The sequence below is a fragment of the Choristoneura fumiferana genome, chromosome 7, assembly GCF_025370935.1.
Source record: "Choristoneura fumiferana chromosome 7, NRCan_CFum_1, whole genome shotgun sequence".
In the NCBI taxonomy this organism is placed as follows: domain Eukaryota; kingdom Metazoa; phylum Arthropoda; class Insecta; order Lepidoptera; family Tortricidae; genus Choristoneura; species Choristoneura fumiferana.
Genome location: NC_133478.1, coordinates 17,880,782 through 17,901,480, shown reverse-complemented (window position 1 = coordinate 17,901,480; position 20,699 = coordinate 17,880,782). Strand labels below are relative to the sequence as shown.

The window sequence follows — 20,699 nt, the reverse complement described above, 5'->3', positions numbered from 1 at the left end:
TACTTTACCCGTTCCGAATAGAAAATAAAACAATAAATAAAAAAATTAAAAACCCGACTGCCTTAAAAAATGCTAAAAAGAAGAAAACAAGTCTAGTGGGCTAGAACTCTGTTAAAACTAACTTAAAGTTTAACATTCGGGAGTCGAGGAACAAAAACTGAACACTGCAGTTGTCCATCTGCTCATCAAGACCCTTTTTCTCAGGAACGCGTGAAGATATCAAGCTGAAATCAATATCGAATACTCAGGTCTGCTACTCCTTGAAGCAGTGGAGGTATCAAGTTGAAAGTAAAACCACATAATCAGATCTACACCAGTCCCTTGAATATGTGTTTAAAATGACTCTACACTATGTAGATTTTGCATAGGGGAGGTGCTCTACTAACTCTGGAAATTCATAGATATTTATTACAAGTTACAAAACCTTAGCGCTTGTCTCGCAAATGGCTGGTTTTTTTAGTTTACAAAATCTGGAGTAGGTACTCGTATGTAAACCAGTACTGTTACGGAGATGGGTCAAAGAGAAAAATGGCGAAATACATTATTTTTAATCAGTACCACTTGGAGTCGTTTTCTGTAGGCTGAAATGTGTTTTCAGGGCATTTTGGAGGAAATCCTAGCACATAAGGGTTAAACAAAAATTGCTCTAAGTTAGCATCATTTTCAGCATTATGAAATAATTATAAGGTCGGATATTTCAAATCTAAGTAGATATCTAAGCTTACGTTTCTCGCCCTAACCACCTGGAAGAGCTTGGGGATTTAGTACTTTAAAAGGGGATATAGGAAAGCTTACGTTTTATCTGAGCCAGATTCAGCAATTGTTGATCTTACAATATTGATATTAAATCGAGAATATTGTGAACAGATAAAGAATAACAGTTTTAGAGTTTGCGAAATGAAACAAGTTGCCAAATGTTACGCTGCGAAAAGGCAGTGCCCGAAGCTGGAGATATCACCTAACACGAAACTGTTCTCCCATAGAGCAAACCCAAAAATGCTCCAAACCTCCCTCAGCATTTACTCGTAATGTTCCTGAAGTGTTCGGGGCTGTATTTGATTTACACAATAAAAGAACATACAAAGGCGTTCGAAAGCGTTTTGGGTGCAAACCTGGAATGCTTTTGGTCGCAATTGGGCGAAAAATATTGCTCCGCGAACGTTGGAAAAGGTTGGTCGCGTCTGCGCTTAATTCATCTGTTGTTAAGTAAATACGTAACGGTTTTTAGTAAAATAGGTATAGAATTAATTTTAGTTTTTTACTTAGTGGAAGATACTTGTTTATAAAATATTTACACTTTACAATAAACATACTAAATCATTTAAAAAAATATATAGAAAGAAAACCACGCCGAAAGAATCTGCATGTGGCAGGGTTCTTAGAAGCGTCGATCTACAGCGAACTTTTTAAATAAAGAAAGAATTTATTTGTGTGCAAGTGTGCGTGTGTGTGTACCTCTGAAATAACAAAAGGTTTTTTTATAGCGATATCCTACGGGATGAAATACAGAACAAAACCTTGTCTGCTAAAAGTATAGAAATATGTTTTTATCACGGTTGCTCTCCATGCAATGTGAATAAAGATCGCAATCTAATTTTTGGAAATTCTTGCGGCTGGAAATTTAGAAAAATCACGGAATTTCGACTTGACTAGACCCTAATGATTTATGCGGGTATACTTAAGACTAGTTACGTAGGTAACTACTAAATATTTTAGCCTCAGAATAAGGCCAGATAGCAGACAGGAGATGACAGAAGTCATTAACCTTGACCTGTCTATTGTCTTACCATTCGCGTCACACAGGCAATTCTTTGCTATACATATACTCGTAGTTACTGTTAGTAAGGAAAAACAATATTATATTTGAACGTACGTTATGTTATGATTTCCGTTAACTTTAAGGGGACATTCAAGAGTTCAAATGAAATTAATAATCTAAAGACATCTAGTGGCTTACTTTTACTGTTTAAAAGATAATCGAGAATTAAGATAATTAATGATACGCAGTACACCAGTGTAATAATATTATTTTTTGATGTCTTTTGATGATTGGAGTTTTTTTGCTGCCACATGTGTCACGTCAATATCACTCGTCAATTTTTTTGAATTTTATAATTTGACTTTCAATTTAACAAATGACTGTACACTTACATGTATGTGTTTGTTTCGATTTGGCCAAAAAGTTAACGCATTCACTACGACCTGACTTCCACAGGTGCCACCGACGCACATGTGCATTCAAGATCTATGAATGATTATGACAGCGGCACTGGGTGAAGTTCCAAAAACGCAACGTTCGTCGTGCAACATATAAATTAAGAAGCAAGTTTCAGAAACTTCAATTCAACTGCCAGATGTAATGGATACACTATAGGGAAACGTAAATATTTTAGACTATCGCGGTACAAATAAAAATACAATACAAAAATCGTTTATTGACAATAAGAAATACTATTACATTTCTTTTAACATTATCCATCAGTGACTAAACTAGGCTGAGCCCGTATCTTGGCCATCTCCGATTGCGGTTAACATAAAATAATGCTTAGGTAAATAAACATTACTTAGGTGGAATGTACGTTTGCTTATAAACACGGGTGTTAATGATTTTATCTGTATTATACTACAATCTTACACTAGTGGGGGTCAAGTACAAGTGTGTGTGTGTGTGTGTGTGTGTGTGTGTGTGTGTGTGTACATACGGGTCACCAAACAACAGTTGTGGTTCTGAGTAGATGTAGCATAAGGGTTTAGGAATCCCAGAAAAAAGTTAGGGGTACAACTTTTAAGAGAAAGGCCCAGTTACCTACCATAAGATTAGTATACCTATGATTTTGTTCAAACAATAGCATAACAATACAATAACATAACATAACTTAATTAACTTAACTTGATTTGATCTTGGTGCTTTGCCGCCCGCTACTGTGGCATGCTTGCTTTGCTACCGGGTTGGAAAAAACATGTTGATATTAATTGCCTAATGATAATTATCATGCCGGGATAGTTAGGTTGGTATATATTCGTATTGGTGACTGAAAATATCAGATCCGTATTTTCCGGCCGGTAAAGTCATGTCAAATGTGCGAAAATGCAAGGGACAAGTGAAGAGCATTAAGAAAATAAAAAAATATGAGTTTTCGGCACAGTTGCATGCGCCATGATCACGAGACGACCCGACTTTCATTCGTAAAATTAGTAACTAAGTACTAATAACTAAACCTACTAATTTATTTATTTATTTAATCGTATGGCATTTTATTAATATAGGCATTAGAGCAAAATACTTAAACTACTAAGCCACGCAACTGCATCAGGTGTTAGTGCATCCAAGTCTTCGGCGGGTCCAGGATAGGAGTGTAAGGGGCAGCGCATGATGATGTGTTCCATTGTCTGTTCCTCTTCCCCGCACTCACAGAGTGGAGACTCCCTCCACCCCCACTTGTGCAGGTGATAGTTGCAGCGGCCGTGCCCAGTTCTCAGCCTGTTAAGGCGGCACCAAAGATTTCGGGGAAGGTCGAATCCCGTTGGTTTGGCGGTCGGATCAATGTTGCGAGCATTTCTTCCTGCTGTGTCCACAGCCCATTGTTTTTTCCAGCTATCCACTAGGTCAAACTTGTCAAGGCTTTGGGCTGCGATACACGGGGGGTCTCGAGACTTCAACCGCTGCGGAGGCGGATGGAAAAATTCATCGTGAGCCGGCATCGCTGGGTTACTGGTGATTTTTGCGGCTTCCTTTTTTAGGGCCTTGACGGCGGAGCTATGTGGCTCAACGTCGGCAGCCAGTGGACGGGTGTAGTTTTAATTGTGCCAGAGATGCAGCGCATGGTTTCGTTGAGCTTAACGTCCACTTTGCTCGTATGAGAACTTCTGAGCCAAATCGGCGCGCAGTATTCCGCAGTTGAGTACACGAGAGCTAAGCTTGATGTTCGGAGGCACTCGGCAGACGCTCCCCAGCTCGTACCACAAAGTTTGTGGATTAGGTTATTTCTTGTTGCGATTTTCTGAGATAGCTTAGCCAGATGCTCTCTGTATGTCAGAGACCTATCAAGTGTGACACCCAAGTACTTCGGGAGGGGATTGTGTCTCAACGCTTCTCCGTTGAAACATACGTTCGGTCGATGACAGGCCATACGGTTATTGAGATGGAAGCAGGAGACCTCTGTTTTAGAAGGGCTAGGTATGAGTCGCCACGAACCGAAATAAGTGGCCAGTGCATCCAAGTCCGCCGATAGCGTCTGTGCTCCAGACTCGAAATCTCTACTCTGAGCCACTAACGCTATATCATCGGCGTAAACGAACTTTCGAGCCTCTGTAACTGGAAGATCATGTGTGTAGAGGTTGAACAGTATCGGCGCCAAGACGGAACCCTGCGGCAGGCCATTGTTTAGTTTGCGTTTCCTACTTTTCTCGCTCCCCAAAAAGACCTCAAAAACTCTCTCAGTCAGCATGTTCGAGATAAGATCGACTATTTCTCTGCTTGGTATTACTGAAAGCATCTTATATATCAAGCCATGTCTCCACACTGTGTCGTAAGCAGCCGTGAGGTCGATAAAGACAGCATTGGATTTGAGCTGTTTCTGAAAACCAGTCTCTATGTGGTTGGTGAGGGCAAGAACCTGGTCAGCGCAACTCCTGCCCCTGCGAAAACCAGCCTGCTCTGGGGGAGTTACAGCCTCCACGTATGGCTCGATTCTTGCCAGAAGAAGGCGCTCCAGCAGCTTGTATGAGCAACTAAGTAGCGCAATGGGTCGGTAGCTTTCCGGTAGGTGTTCAGGTTTTCCTGGCTTGAGTACGGCGATCACTTTCGACAGTTTGAACTGTTTGGGCAAGTTATTGGTCAACAAGACGTGTGAGAACAAAGATGCGACCCATTCGACCGCCAGAGGGCCCATATGTTTGATAAACTCGTTAAATATATTATCCGGACCAGCAGCTTTATTATTTTTAAGTTGTTTCATAGCTCTTGTGACTTCATCTACACCGAAGGGCCCTAGCCAAGTTTTGATTTTTAGGAGAGTTCCGTTTCAGCGCCGTGGTGTCCTTTCTAATTTGTTTTGTAAATAATTTATCTCGTTTGGCTCTTGTAAGTTCCACCAACCTCTCCGCTATAGTGTCAGGATTCACACCTGTACAGTTTTTCCTTGGTAGAGCTTTTGCCAGTAAGGGTATTAAGGATTTTCCAAGCCTTTCTGCTTGATCGCTTGAAGTCCATCCCCTGAACGGCAGTCTCCCATTTAGCCCTGCGATTCTCATCAAGTGACGCAAGAAGCTCGGCACCTGTGCTGTGGCATCCCGTACTCTGATAGTCCCTAAACAATTCTTCACTTTTAGGGCTCCACCCCGGAATGTACTCTTTTCTAAAGCCTCTCGGAATGTTGCCCTTCGCTGCTCTGAAGATCAAATCACAAAATTTTCCGTAATTTTGAGTAATTGGGGGCAGTTTTGTAGAAGCCAGTTCTCGGTCCAATGTCTGCTGGTATCCACTCCAGTTAGCCCGCCCAAAATTCCACCGGGGGACAGGCATTGAGTTTTTAATTGGGATCTTGATGCCAACCTCCACAAGAACGGGTCTGTGTTGGCTTTTCGGAAAGTTTGACATCACCGAGCGGCTGCAGGGCAGTGGACGTTCAAGATTGTCCCTGGACACAAATACGAGATCGGGGTTGTAGTCTCTTCGCCACCTGGCAGAGTGAAAGGTTCCCTTATCCTTAGCATCAAAAATCAAGTGGAGATTGCACACTTCCGCCCAACGCGCCAACACTTCGCCACTCTCATTCACATTTGCGTACCGCCAGCTGGGGTGATGGCTGTTAAAGTCTCCAATGTATAAGCTCGGGTGATTTAGTTTTGGGAGAACATTGACAGGCCATTGCACACTCGGAGGTTTATACACGTTTATCACATCCAGGTTGTCGATTTGAATGACGATAAAGAAAACAGAGCACTCATCACCAGCGTCGACAAGTTTTATGCCGGGGAGACTCGATCTGGCATAGGTAGCAATGCCATATTTAGGGTGGTGGATGGCTTTTATCAATTTATATCCAGGTATTATTCCCCTTTTTTCAAGGTCCGCCTCATCCCGTGTGTGAGTTTCCTGGATGCAAACTATGTCAACCCGGTGATCCTTTAGCAGTTTTGTCAGATAGTCACTTTTCGCCTTACTTATGCCTTCAATATTAATCTGCAGAATGCGGACAGACGGCCCGACATTCCTTGTCATGGAACTCTGGGAAGAACAAGTTCCAGGAGGGCTCCGCCGGGAGCCAGATGCATTCCTTGTCGCCATCGCAATTATTTTATATATTAGGTATATTCACTCTGTATGCCTCTTGCCTATAAAGGCGTTACTCATTTAGCACCACCCAGGGGACACGTGCAGGGTTGCGGTGGGTTAATCCTGCGGACGCGAGTAACAATTGTCCCCTGTAATCTACTAATAACCAAATAGTTCCAAGAAGTTCCATAAGCATGATTTTTAGACAATTCTAGTCAATCTATTTACCATAGCAGCCTAAATTAATAAGAGTCAGGAAGTTGCTAAAACAATCTAATTTACATTTCATTATGCGAACAACCTGCGAAATCACTTATTCCTGCCTTCGTTATTTTGGTTCTAAATGGCTTCCAATTACTTGCCTTTTTTGGAATATTCTTAGCTTCAAACTTATTTGGTTAAGTACATCATTATGCCTATCATCATCATAGTATCAGCCATAGGACGTCCACTGTTGGACATAGGATGGCTCCCCATAGACCTTCAGTTGCTTCGGTTGGAAGCGGTTTGCATCCACCGTGAACTGCGGCTAGGTCATTCGTCCATTTCGTTGGTGGACGTCCTACGCTGCGCTTGCCGATCCGCGATCTCCATTCGAGAACTTTACATCATCTGCTAAAAAGTCTTTATTAGTCAGACACAGAGTCTGATTCTCATTGATGAATTCATCTAGCTCGAATTCAATTTCTAATATAAAGTTAAATGGTCAAACTATTGAATTTGTAAAATCAACAGTATTTTTTGGAATAACGCTCGATTCTAAACTACAGTGGGGACCTCACGTCACAGCAATCGCGGGTGGATTGAGCTCTGCTGCTTTTGCAGTTTGGAAAATACGGCTGCTAACCGATGTGGCGACGGCACGGTTGGTGTATTTTGCTTACTTTAACAGCATTACTTCGTACGGCCTTATTGTATGGGGGTCTGCTGCAGACATTGAGTCAATTTTTATCTTACAAAAGAGAGCAATTAGAGCGATTTATAATTTGAAGACGCGTGAATCTTTAAGATCTTTTTTTAAGGAAACAGGTATCCTAACCCGGCCGTCGCTTTATGTTTTTGAAATAATCATGTTTTGTTTTGTATTGTAAGTTAGTAAACATAGTTCACAGTCCCGTGGCTTGTATATCTTAATCAAATCACGGTCAAGCGCGTCTGGTTAACGCTTGCATAGTGCAGCGTCTCAACGGCTAATACGAGTTAGCCCGCGTTAAACTGAATTAGGAGCTTAAGCTCAGCTTAGACATGCAAGAAAATTGGCCAAGAGCGTGTCGAACATGCCCAGGATAAACATAAAAAAAGATATAAGATAACTTAATAAAGATGTCATATAGAATTAAATTAGTCCTGCATGTTGTGCCTTGCGACGTACATTTCCGAAAAAAGCCGTTACGAAAATAGTCAAGTAATTTTTCTATGGATTTCGTATTTTGTACGGAATTTTCCAAGTACCCAAGTATATTTTGGACGACCAGATGGCCTAGTGGTTAGAGAACCTGACTACGAAGCTTGAGGTCCCGGGTTCGATTCCCGCGTCAGGGCAGATATTTGTATGAAAAATACGAATGTTTGTTCTCGGGTCTTGGGTGTTTAATATGTATTTAAATATGTATCTATATCTATATAATTATATTTATCCGTTGCTTAGTACCCATAACACAAGCTTTGCTAAGCTTACTTTGGGACTAGGTCAATTGGTGTGAATTTTCCAGTGATATTTATTTATTTATTATTTATTTCTTTTACAACTTTAGTTGCTATTTACTCTTAACCTACTATTAATTCTGAAGCAAATTTAACCGTAACAGTTTTCCTTATAAATTTGATATTTTTACTACCATCACGAATTTTTTCAAGATTTTCAAACCAAGTTAGCTTTTAGAGAGGCTGGGGAGGCTTGATATCAACAAAATTGTATATTATTAATTGTAATTATAATAACAATGATGATGATGAGTGGAGACCGCGGATCGGCAGGCGCAGCGTAGGACGTCCACCAACGAGATGGACGGATGATCTGGTTAAAGTCGCGAGTTCACGGTGGATGCAAGCGGCTTGTGACCGAGGCAACTAGAGGTCTACGGGGGAGGCCTATGTCCAACAGTGGACGTCCTATGGCTGATGTGATGATGATGATGATCAATAAATCAGTATGAGCATGCAAATACATGCAAATATACTTGGTAGGACGTATCACTGCACATTAACGCTATTTATAAAAAAAAAACCAGCCAAGAGCGTGTCGGACACGCCCGAAATAGGGTTCCGTAGCCATTACGAAAAAATTAAGTAATATTTTTCTAAGGATTTCGTATTTTATACGGAATCTTCCAAGTTTAGGTGTATTTTATACCTTAGGCTGCTATTTACCCTTAAACTACTAATAATTCTCAAGCAAACTTAGCCGTTATAGTTTTCCTTGAAAGTTTGATATACTTACTACCATCCCGAATTGTTTCAAATTTTTCCACCCACCGGTTTAGACGCTCGATTTTAATGAAAATTTGCACTTTAAAGTTGAATATTTCACAAACAAATCACTGAATAAAAGACCTATCCAACGATACCCCACACTATAGGGTTGGACGAGAAAAAAAAATCACCTCCACTTTGTCTATGGGAGGTACCTAAAAAAAAATATTTTTTATTTTTTATTGTACCATTTTGTCGCCATAGTTTACATATATATTCGTACAAAATTACAGCTTTCTAGCATTGATAGTCCCTGAGCAAAGCCGCGGACGGACAGACAGACAGACAGACATGGCGAAACTATAAGGGTTCCGTTTTTGCCATTTTGGCTCCGGAACCCTAAAAACTACTCGTTACCGTGTCAAAAGCAAAATCAATTATTTCATTTCACTTATTTTGATTATACACTCAGCTGAAAGGAGTCGTAGATGATTGCCTCGCATGCTCGGAAAGGTGCCATTAGATTACACACTTTGCTTCGCATATCGAATAAGTTACCGAGACTACTACGAAATTCGAGAATCGAAATTCGTATCGTACTGTCCCTCTCACTCTCGTGTTAAATATATAAGCGTCAGAGGGACGGCAAGATACGAAGTTCGAATTTTGAACTTCGTAGTAAAGGGCCAGAGTTAGCGTTACGTGCCTTTGTCAATCTGTTTTTATTAAAATAATTTTCATGAAAAATGTATGTTATTATAGTTAGCAATCACATGATTTTAGCACAACAGATAATTTGTAGCATAGATATAATAACTTGTTGCTAAATACGAAAACATCTATAATATAGTTTTTGCAAATGGCAAGCTTGTGAAACTCCCACGTTCTTTTAGTCCGATAAAAATTCGTCTTACTTTTAAAACTTTATTCCCAGCCAGTGCCTATCGAGAGCTAGTTCTGTTTTTAAACTTTTTTCTCAATTCCGCCGTGACTGTGACTTCTTAACTGCCAAAGTTTGTTAACAAATAAAATGCAGAAGAAACAAAAAATAAAAGAGTAGGTACTGGCAACTAAGAAACAGCCAGCTAGATATTATACGAGTATTAGGAACTTCGCACATTACCAGTATGTGTGCAAGTTTTTTTTTCCACCGTAATACTCGTGGTAATTTCAACCATCGTTTTGCACATGAATTTCATAAAAAGCCCAGAGGTTTGAACCCACGATTCTCTGCTTGAAGGATGAGTCAAGTCGAACAAGTGTGCTTCGGCTTTTTTTTCCAGATAATACTCAGCTGTAATTTCTGTATTTTTCTACCAACTTCCAAAAGGAGGTTATGAATTCGGTTGTTTTTTATGTTTGTATAATAGAGTCATGTGAGGTAAACGTGCGTAGAGGATAAGTGTACGCAATCACTGGCACTTCAGGTATCCCATCTTAGGCCTCTATGTTGGCAACTCATCTGCAATACCCCTGGTTTTGCGGGTGTCTATGGGCGGTGGTGATCTCTTACCATCAGGAGACCACTTGCTCGTTTGCCAAAAAAAAATACATTTCGGACTGAAATGTATGGGATTGCGTACACTTGCCCACTGTGTACGTTGACCCCACATGACTCTAAAAAAATCTATGTATTGTATTGACTCTACTCAAGTAGGGCAGTTTTCGTTTCTTCAGTTTTCGGGCCATACGGTATTATTTGATATCCCATGATAATCTGAATCTCCATAACTCTATGTCAGAATAATATAAAAACAATTCCATGACAAATCTTTGTGGGTTATATGTTATTTATGGCCCCAGGCATGAGAGAATATCACGTATGAAAGGATTTCCCATTAAATCCAGGACGGCTTGTATGTCTGACGTTTTAGGAAAATCTACTGCGAGTATAACCAGAAAGGTCACATTGTGAAATTTTTGTAATGTCATGTAACAATGCAAAAGTTTGTTTTTAGGGTTCCGTATCCAAAGGGTAAAAATGGGACCCTATTATGGGACTTCACTGTCCGTCTGTCTGTCCGTCACCAGGCTGTATCTCATTAACTGTGGTAGCTTTTCACAGATCATGTATTTTCTGTTGCCGCTATAATAACAACTAAAAACAGAACAAAATAAATATTTAAGGGGGCTCCCATAACACAAACGTGAATTTTTTGCCGCGTCTTTTGCTAATGTCTCATGTGTGTAGATAAGCGTGAGATAACCCTTCGTGCTTAAGTCCGACTCGCACTTGGCCGGTTTTTCTTTTTTCCAAGTTCTTGCTAAGACGAAAGTTCTCAATCAAAAAAAAAAAAGAGTCTTCAATCAGTGTGTGTTGCCAGTGTCATATGGATACGAGACATGGTGTTTCACTATATGCCTTATGAGTAGGCTCAAAGTTGCTCAGCGAGCTATGGAATGGGCTATGGTTGGAGTTTATCAGTAACCAATCTAAGATTACCCCACACTGCGTACATTTTGCTTAGGAGTAGGGCTGTGCTAATACTGTATAGGATATTACATGAGTTTTTATTTAACTAATTTATAGATTAACAGAGAGAGAAATTCACTAAAACTTAGTTTCCAGTAAAAGAATAATTAAGTAGAAGTTTTTTTTTCTGACTGTATCTACTTGTATTTTTATCAGAAATTCATTCGTGTACCTACCGAATTTTAAGTCGATACCATTCACTGTTAAAGAGTTCTCTCCAGTGAAGTCAATTCTGACCTGGTCATGATCACCGGAATTTCATGACCAGATTATTCTTTGTCACTTTTTTTACTTTTTTTTTATTCTTTGTCACCAGATTTATATTACAATGCCAAATTTCAAGTCAATCCAACCACTGAAAGTAGATATTTATAAATAACTTACATGCAAGATTTGATTACAGACAACGGGACAGGTGAAATGAAATAAAATCTTGCATTTTTTTTAAAATTTTCTTACATACTAAATACCGAGTACCGACTATTGAATATACAGATAAATATTCGAACTCAAGCCCTTCCATCACTAGTGGGCATCATGCATAACTCATGCAGGTGGAAATCGGTGTGGCAGTTAGACTTGAGGCTAGATGCATATGGAAATGGAACGGTATCAAAATACTTTATTCAGTAAATCATGAAAACATGTTTGAGTTAATGTAACGGGGCTAATAACAGAAGATCGTTGAATTAAATATCAGTCTCAATCGAGTCAGATACAAATGTAGTGAATAATGTGTGTGAAGATCAGATGGCCAAGTGGTCAGAGAACCTCACTACGAAGCTTGAGGTCCCGGGTTCGATTCCCGGCAGGGGCAGATATTTGTATGTAATATGTTTTTTCTCGGGTTTTTGGTGTTTAATATGCATTTAAGTATGTATTCATCTAGAATGTTTATCCGTTGCCTAACAAGCATTGCTTATCGAAAATATAAACTACGAAATCCTTAGAAAAATATGACTTAAATTTTTCGTAATGGCTACGGAACCCTACTTTGAGCGTGTCCGACACGCTCTTGGCTGGTTTTTAATTATGATTTAGTTATAATTGTAAAGGTCTCGGCTCCGAATTAAATTTTGTTTCCTTTGCTGTTGAGATTATGTGTAATGATTTTCTAAATATTAATTTAGAAGGCGGTTTTTTTTGCCGTCCGAAAATAGCATTTTCAATCTATCCAAGTCTAAATAACTAAAAATTTTTTTGGAATCCAGTTACAAAATAGTTAAGCAGTCGAAAGCAAACAAATAAAAACAAACTACGCAAAGAAGCGTTCGTAAATGATTACAAACTCACTGTGCCCCTTGGCGCCAACTGGTGTCACTTTTCCATACAATCCCAGTACCCTGGCACAGGCTTGGAGCCGCAAACCGATATTTATGATTCATTTTCAAAGCAAACAAACTTTACCGGAATCCGGTAGATGACCTAAATGATTATTGGGAACAGAAATTCATTCAACGAAGTGTTTATTTGATTTGCTTTTTCCGTTGTCTTTGTTTATTTGGAGTTTATTTATCACGGTACATTAATGAGGTTGAGTTGGAAAATATCGTCCCAATTCTGCCATTATGGTGAGATCGTGCCCTGTTTTACAATCATCACCATCATCAACGGCCTTTGCATCTGTGACAAATGATGTAAGCATTCTATCAGTGGCATTTTCTGTGGTGTCTGAACAAGCCTATACGGGAGCGGCACCTACGACGCACAATGTTTCATAAATTCTTGTTGTAGCCTAAATAGAATAAAGCGAGTACTGCCTTTTCGCAACGTAACGTTTGGCAACCTGTTTCATTTCGCAAACTCTAAAACTGTAAATATTTCAGGATTTATTTTAGGGTCATCGTGTAGAACCCTTTAGGTTAGGTTAGGTTAGTTTTATAAAAATCCTGAAATATTTACAGTTTCAGAAATATTAAACAGTTGGGAAATGAAAAGTTGCGAAATGAAACAGGTTGCCAAACGTTATTCGCCGAAACATTAGTAAACCAGAATAAAGATATTTTGACTTTGTCTTTGACTTTGGACACAAAAAAAATTCGAGATCGAAGGGACGACATCACCTTCACATGCTCTGGTCCTTCTGCACGCTAAAGCCTGGAACCAAACTTGGGCATGCGTGTGGCGTCTATCTGCTACATGCCTCCACAACTCCTCTTTTACGCGAGTTCTTTACAATAGAGAGAAGTTTATCCTTACTTCTTTTCTTTCTATTGTAAAAGATCGATCTGAAGCGATAAGACCGCCTACTGCTTATCTTGAAAATTTATGTGCCTCTGTTTTCCTTACCGCTTACTATATTGTGGTGGTTAATAAAGAGTAAATTGTATTGTATGTGTCATTATGTTAAACCGTTTCAAACGTATATATAGTTACATCCCAAACCAACGAAGTCATTTTATCTAGGTAAATTTTATGGATCTTGAAAAAACCTAAGTAGAACTGAATCCGGCTAAAAACATTCTTTTAATAAATTATCATCTACAAACTTCAGAGGATAGCCCAAGATTGCTTACTTAATAAATTGTCTGTCCTTATGTCTGATGTCCTTGTCCACATGTCCGAAATATTGGAAGACACGACCCCCGATATTTTGGACATGTATTGTGACTCGACGTGGACTCTAAAGAGCGACTGAGGTGGAAGGGTCAATGGCAAAAGATCAAGAGGACGTTCTATGCGCTGGACTGACCAGATAAAAGCCCTAACAAATACTCCTCTCAACACTAGCTCCAAAGAAACGGCCAGGGATAATTGTCGTAGAATTGTTCGACGTGTTATGTGACCACGACTGCTCTATCAAGAGTATCCGACAAAGAAGTCTGACCTGCAGGGCTACTACGAAACTCGAAACTCGAAGTTCGTGTCGTGCGGTCTCTCTGCCACTTATACTATTTAATACGAAAGCGAGGGGCGGTACGATACGAACTTCGATTTTCGAACTTCGGAGTAAGCCCTCAGTTGCTGGAGAAGGCGTCTAAAAAAACAAGACAAAGCCGAACTGTAAACATATCTTGAAGGGTTGTATATAATGGTAATATATGGGTATTTCTTATTGTTTTACTGCCGATCAATCGATACAGCTATTAAATATCGTAATAGCTCTCACGACACTTAACTTAAGTGTTATGACGTGTATTTACTCCCTTGGGCGTCTTACTGTCAATATAATGATAAAGATATTCATATAGGCCGTACTGTACAGTGTACTTTTGTGACTTATTTGTATGTACAAGAAATATTTCATACTGGCTTTTACCCTTGGCTTGGCTCTTACACCATGTACTTAATCTAATAGTTGATATGAAATACCAGGTTTGCACCTTCATTGGTGCATCTCATCTCCTCTTGACCTGTATGCGTCAACTAATCTTGTGTATACATTTAGTTTAAGATGTTAAGATCCTTTCTGAGAACTTACGTCCCATTGCAGGGCACAGTCCTCCTCTCAGAATATGAAAGCTTGGGCTTTGGAATCTCTCACATGTTTAAAAAATCGGCCAAGAGCGTGTCGGACACGCCCGAAATAGGGTTCCGTAGCCATTTCGCATTTTATACGGAATATTCCAAGTTTAGGTATATTTTATACCTTAGGCTGCTATTTACTCTTAAACTACTAATAATTCTCAAGAAAACTTAATTATTATAGTTTTTCTTGTAAGTTTGATATACTTACTACCATCCTGAATTTTTTCAAATTTTTCCACCCACCGTTTTAGATTTTAGAGGGGGGGGGACGCTCGATTTTAATGAAAATTTGTACTTTAAAGTTGAATATTTTGCAAACAAATCACATGGTTAGAAACAATCTGTATTACATTGTTATTTTAGTTTCTACACCAAGACCAGAGCTTTGTTACAAATATTTGTTTGTACAAAATTACTCACGGGCTCCAATAATTTCGGGAAAATTACAAACATTTCACCGCGAATTGTCTTGTTGTTGTCTGAGGGTTTATTTTCACTGGTTTTGCTTATGTATTATTTATTGCTTGAACATAAACACGGGGACTTGGATACTTAGGGTTATGGTACTATATTTTTACCGGCTTTGCTCGCGTTAGCCATTAGATTTAGTATTTTAATAAAAATTATGGCAATTTTGCAATTATAATAATATTATAATATTGTTAACTTTATCTCACCTGTCCAGTTGAATGGTCTCTGAAAGTTGACGGACATTCAGAATAGCACATTGTTTATCTCTGAGTGTTACCATAATTCGTTACAATTGATAGATTTGTTTGTAAAAATGGTTTTATCTCTATTTAAAATGCCCTTGCGTAATGCTATAAAAATATTGTTTTAACGTAACCATATCCATTCTGTAGCTATTCATATTTCTGACCAGATTTTCAGGCACCATTTGCTAAAGCTAGTCATTTATAAATGCCCTCCACGTCTGTCTGGAAGTCAGTTTGCAATCCTAGTTTATGAGGGTAGGTTAACTTGGTACAGTCTTGACACACTTTTCTAGGCCTCACTGGCTTAACCCTTATACTTATACAGCTGGCGGGAAGTAGGTGGAGGGTTAAAAGTGTTTAGCACATCACTAGAGACTGGATTGTATGCAATAGAATGTTTGCATATTTTCCATCATCATCATCATCCTAGTCTATATACTTCCTACTGGGCACAGGTCTCCTCTCTGGATGAAAGGGCTTGGGCCGGGGACGTATCTGAATATTGAAAATGAATATATCTAAAGTTAAAAAGTCGACGGTCAAAATATCGAAAGTAGCGTAGGTCGATATTTTGACCGTCGTTATTTTAACCATCGATATTTCAATTTTCGATATTCAAATACGTGCCCCTTGGGCCGTAGTGCCCACGCAGGCCCATTGCGGATTGGGAGCACCACACACACCCACACCTGACTTCGCAGGTTTGTGCAGGTTTCCTGACGATTTTTTCCATCACCATAAAGCTACATGAATTTCGAAAAAGTCAGAGGTGCAAGCTGGGGTTTGAACCCACGATCCTCTGCCTGCTTGTCTGCAATGAGTACCAAGAGTTTAAAGTTGATTAGCAACCAGTAAGATTACGCTACGTATTTTAACGAAAATACAAACTGAAACATGGATGCACAGAAAAACCCAGAAAAAGAGACCAGCGGTGGGAATCGAACCCAGGTCCTCAGCATTCCGTGCTGCGTGCCATACCCCTACACCACCACCACTGGACAGGAGTCTAGTCACACATTTCAGCCTGCTTTTTTCTTAGTCACTTTTAAGCAGCGACACAGGCTCTCATCGAGAAACAACACGGGATGACCGTAAAAGTAATAAATTTGGAGTTGAAGTAAAAAATACAAAAAGACTCCAAAAAACAATCTTAATTACGCAAATTTACACACACTCGTATATGGAGACCACGGATGGGAAAACGTAGTGTAGGGCGTCCTGAGGTATAGTGGACGGACGACCTTAAGAGGGTCGCTGGCGGCGGATGGATGCGAGGGGCTGAAGACAGTGCTGTGGCGCGCCATGGAAGCCTATGTCCAGCAGTTGACTGCTGTAGGCTGATGATGATGATGATGATGATGATGATGACGATGATGACCATACTCAAGACCGATAAGACCGATGAGAACAAGTCAGCCTCCGTAAACAATCTGGCCAGTATCATTGCTCTATACAAAATTTGAGAAGGTAGAATAAAATAAGCTTGTAAAAGAGTCGTAATATAACAACCGACGTCTATTAATAAAGCTTGTTTATATTATTAACGGATCTCTAAAAACTTGGGAAAAGTAAACACAGCCGCCCCCGTCACGGGAACAGCTAGCCCACTGTTTTATATCATAAATATTAATAACGGCTTGTGGTGAAAATTGGTAAAACGTAAATTTATAATAATATTTGTTGTTATTTTAGAAGGAAAACTATAATGGCTAAGATTGTTTGAGAATTATTAGTAGGTTAAGAGTAAATAGCAGCCTAAATATTACTTGATTTTTTCGTAATGGCTATCTTAGGCGTGTCCGACACGCTCTTGGCCGGTTTTTTTTCGAGATAAGGTATTTTTGCTATCTTCAAAATACTTCCGAAATATTTCAGAGGGTTATATCTGTCAAACGACCTATTGAAATATTCCGAAAGATTTAAGACATGCTGTATACAAGAAATAGATGAATAAATAAATTTCAATTTGAAGTGTACAAGAAACAAAAAAAATATATTTTACATTGTTTGTTCGTTAGTAGTAGGTAAACCTAATTACAGGGGTGTTAGTTCAGTACCTAAAGACAAACGAACGTAAAGTTGACATAGGTAAGTCAAACTCAACCTAACATGAATTTCTCGTCTTTTGCAAGAAAAACCTCACTTGAAGGTTAGAAAGAAATTAAATGATATTTTGAACAGAAAATAATGTGAGAGACTTCTTCCTAAAAGAAAAGATGATTGAAGATGAAGAAGTGAAGAAAATGATGTTTTCATTGGTCAAATAAGGAATAGATTGAAAGCCTATTCATTAAAATGTAACTGATGAATAGTTTAGGCATTGAATACAGTGGAACATATCTACGTAGATCCAAACATGCCTACACAAACTGCTAAAACCTTAACCCTTCTTGGCTTTCGTGTAGTCTGATAAAAATGAGACTCTTTCCTTTTGTATTTAATATAAATGTTATCCGTTCAACAAAGTCAAAGTCAAAATATCTTCATTCCTATAACAAGCGAATGTCAATAAAAAATCTACCACGGTTCGGAAAAACCTCTCTTGAGAAAAATCCGGCAAGAAACTCAACAAGGTATATTTTTTTAAACAGATTTACAATATTATTAAATGATATGTATACATTACAAGTATTTAACCAAACATGCCTACACAAACTGCTAAACCCTTCTTGGCTTTCGTGTAGTCTGATAAAAATGTTCTTTCCTTTTGTATTGTAGACGGTTTCCGTTCAACAAAGTCAAAGTCAAAATATCTTCATTCAATTTAGGCTATAACAAGCACGAAGTCAATAAAAAATCTACCACCGGTTCGGAAAAACCTCTCTTGAGAAGAATCCGGCAAGAAATCAACGAGGATATATTTTTTTAAACAGATTTACAATTATTTTGAACATGAAACTACCGTGAGACTCACTCATACTAAATATAATGACCCGGATAACTCACGTCTTAAATCGAGTTTAGCTCGACATGTTTCGGGCTAATCCGTAGCCTTCGTCTTCGGCAGACGCGACTCAGCGGCTGCTGCAACACGCGCACTGCGCGCCGCTGCTCAAAGAACGAAGGCGAAGGCTACGGATTAGGCCGAAACATGTCGAGCTAAACTCGATTTAAGGCGTGAGTTATCCGGGTCATTATATTTAGTAAGATTTACAATATTATTAAATGATATCTATACATCACAAGTATTTAACACAACTTTATTTTTAACACAGTAGGTTCGCTATTTGAAGGGATCGCAATTTCTTTGAAGTATGACTCAAGAGTGTTACAATTTAATCAGGAAACTGTGAAGTTCCAGCGCTGTTTAGCTTCAGACAGACAGACAAACAAAAACACTGGTCTACATAAATAAACGGGTTCCTTGACCTGTAGTTTCACGTCTGTTTCTAAAGGAGAGTGAAGTCCTAATAATCAAGTTTAATTAAGTAGATATAGGTTGCGTAAAGTACAATTCAATAGAATCTGTCAATTTTCTACATATTTAAGACACCCTATCGTGGGCACACTTGATTATAATATGTCCCTGTTGTTGCAATTATGATCTAAAAGGAATCAAAAAAGAATAATAGTCACATCACAAAGCCTTAGGCAGCCCGGTGTTTATATTAGTAGGCTGGAAGTGTCTACAGGATTGTCAGATTCTATTGAATAGGAGTTTAGGTGTGTTGCATTGCAAGGCAGCTAGAGTACTGTGAGAGTACTACATTTTCTTTGTTTGAGTCACAAATATGTTGTTATAAGTAAATATATTGCAAATCGATGCAGCGGGCCATGATAGCATCATTCATGTCTCTGTGTATATGTCACAACCTAGGTCACAACCTCACAATCAATTTGCTCTGAGACTGCTGCACAGGTTGATTTGAAATGTAATATGAATTTTAAGCATTTAAGCATGGCTAGATTTGGGGGGTTGACTTATTCTTCTTCTTATTTAAGAGTTACACTCTTGTCGGTGTAGCCGATGAATGGCTCTCCACCTCTCTACTCAAAGCTGCCTCCTTAACCTCCTTATAAATACAAAAGGACGGCTACCTTCTCTTTTATTTGGTTTTATTTTTTCTTTTATTTTTTCTTCTTGAGAGGTTGACTAGGTATAAAATTAAAAACTAATTTTGCAATTTATTCCATGTGACATATCAAATGAAAGGGCTCCTTATAAGAATCACCTGTGGGGATATCGGGACAAAAAGTAGCCCATATATTATGTTATTTCAGGTATTCAGCTATCCACATTCCAAATTTTATTCAAATCTGTCATGCTTTTTTAGCGTGAAACAGAACAACAGACTTTCGCATTTACTTATTATATTAGTGAAATTTCAACCTTGTAAGTCAGAAATCTTTTCTCTTTCAATCCGCATTAATACAAAGCAGATTCCTTTGAGCAAACACACGATTTAAACACCAGGATTACGCCGAAGCTCTTTCCATATACACCAGAGACTTATACAAGTAGTTGTACTTAACTTAACGCAAAAGTTTCCATTATCTCGCGGATTATGGAGCTGAGAAAACCGAACTGAAAACGTAACGTGCTAACGCCTTTGCTGAAAGGCTTGTCTTGAGATAAAGAATTTAAAATTTTAGAGGTGTTATTTGAAATTATACTACATTTTTTGAGTTACGTTGCGTAGTGTACATAAATGTAAATGATTTGAACTATGGACCAATCTGTATTCGGGAAAATAGTGTCACAAACTGATGAAGTCCTCCATGTCGTGTCCGACAAAGGTGAACCGTTAAAGGCTTGTTTATTATGCGCCCGATTATGGCTGGCAAAGCCAAACTTAGTCTTAAAGGTCCTATTACAGGGCGCGCAATGTAATTGACCACTATCATTATACGTGTAGGGTAGGAAGGTCTCGGCCGGGACTTTATTATAAGACGTTTGGCATCCAGGTGTTAAAACTACACAAGCGACAGCTACACTACAAAACATATACTGGGTAGAAAAATTAAATAGGATCCTAGTCAGCTCATTTTGCCTAAAAAACATTCTTTTATTTTTAAAAATAAACATAACTGCAGTCTGCTTTTAAAATGCGTTTTGCATTTGCATTTTGCATTACACATGCTTATACATGTACGAGTAAGTAATAATGTGATTTTTAAAAGAACTAGTAAAATAACCATCAGTATCACAGTATTCATTATTCCTTGTAAGTAAATTTACAAGTACAATTTAAAAATGGAAATACCATCTTTATACACTAAATCAACCTCGCTTCAACACCTACATAGTGTATTATCGATAAACAATCCAATACTCGTTCACAGAAATAGCAGCGATATGGTTTGCCTCACAACTGCACGTAAACTGAGTACAGAGGAATTCACTAATGGATTA

The 20,699-nt window shown here is 38.7% G+C and overlaps 1 protein-coding gene across 1 annotated transcript in view; it reads left to right on the top strand.

Moving 5' to 3' along the window:
• LOC141429796 (neuroglobin-like) overlaps positions 1–20,699 on the top strand; it is a 108,526-nt gene that overhangs the window by 1,073 nt on the left and 86,754 nt on the right. The window lies entirely within an intron of this gene.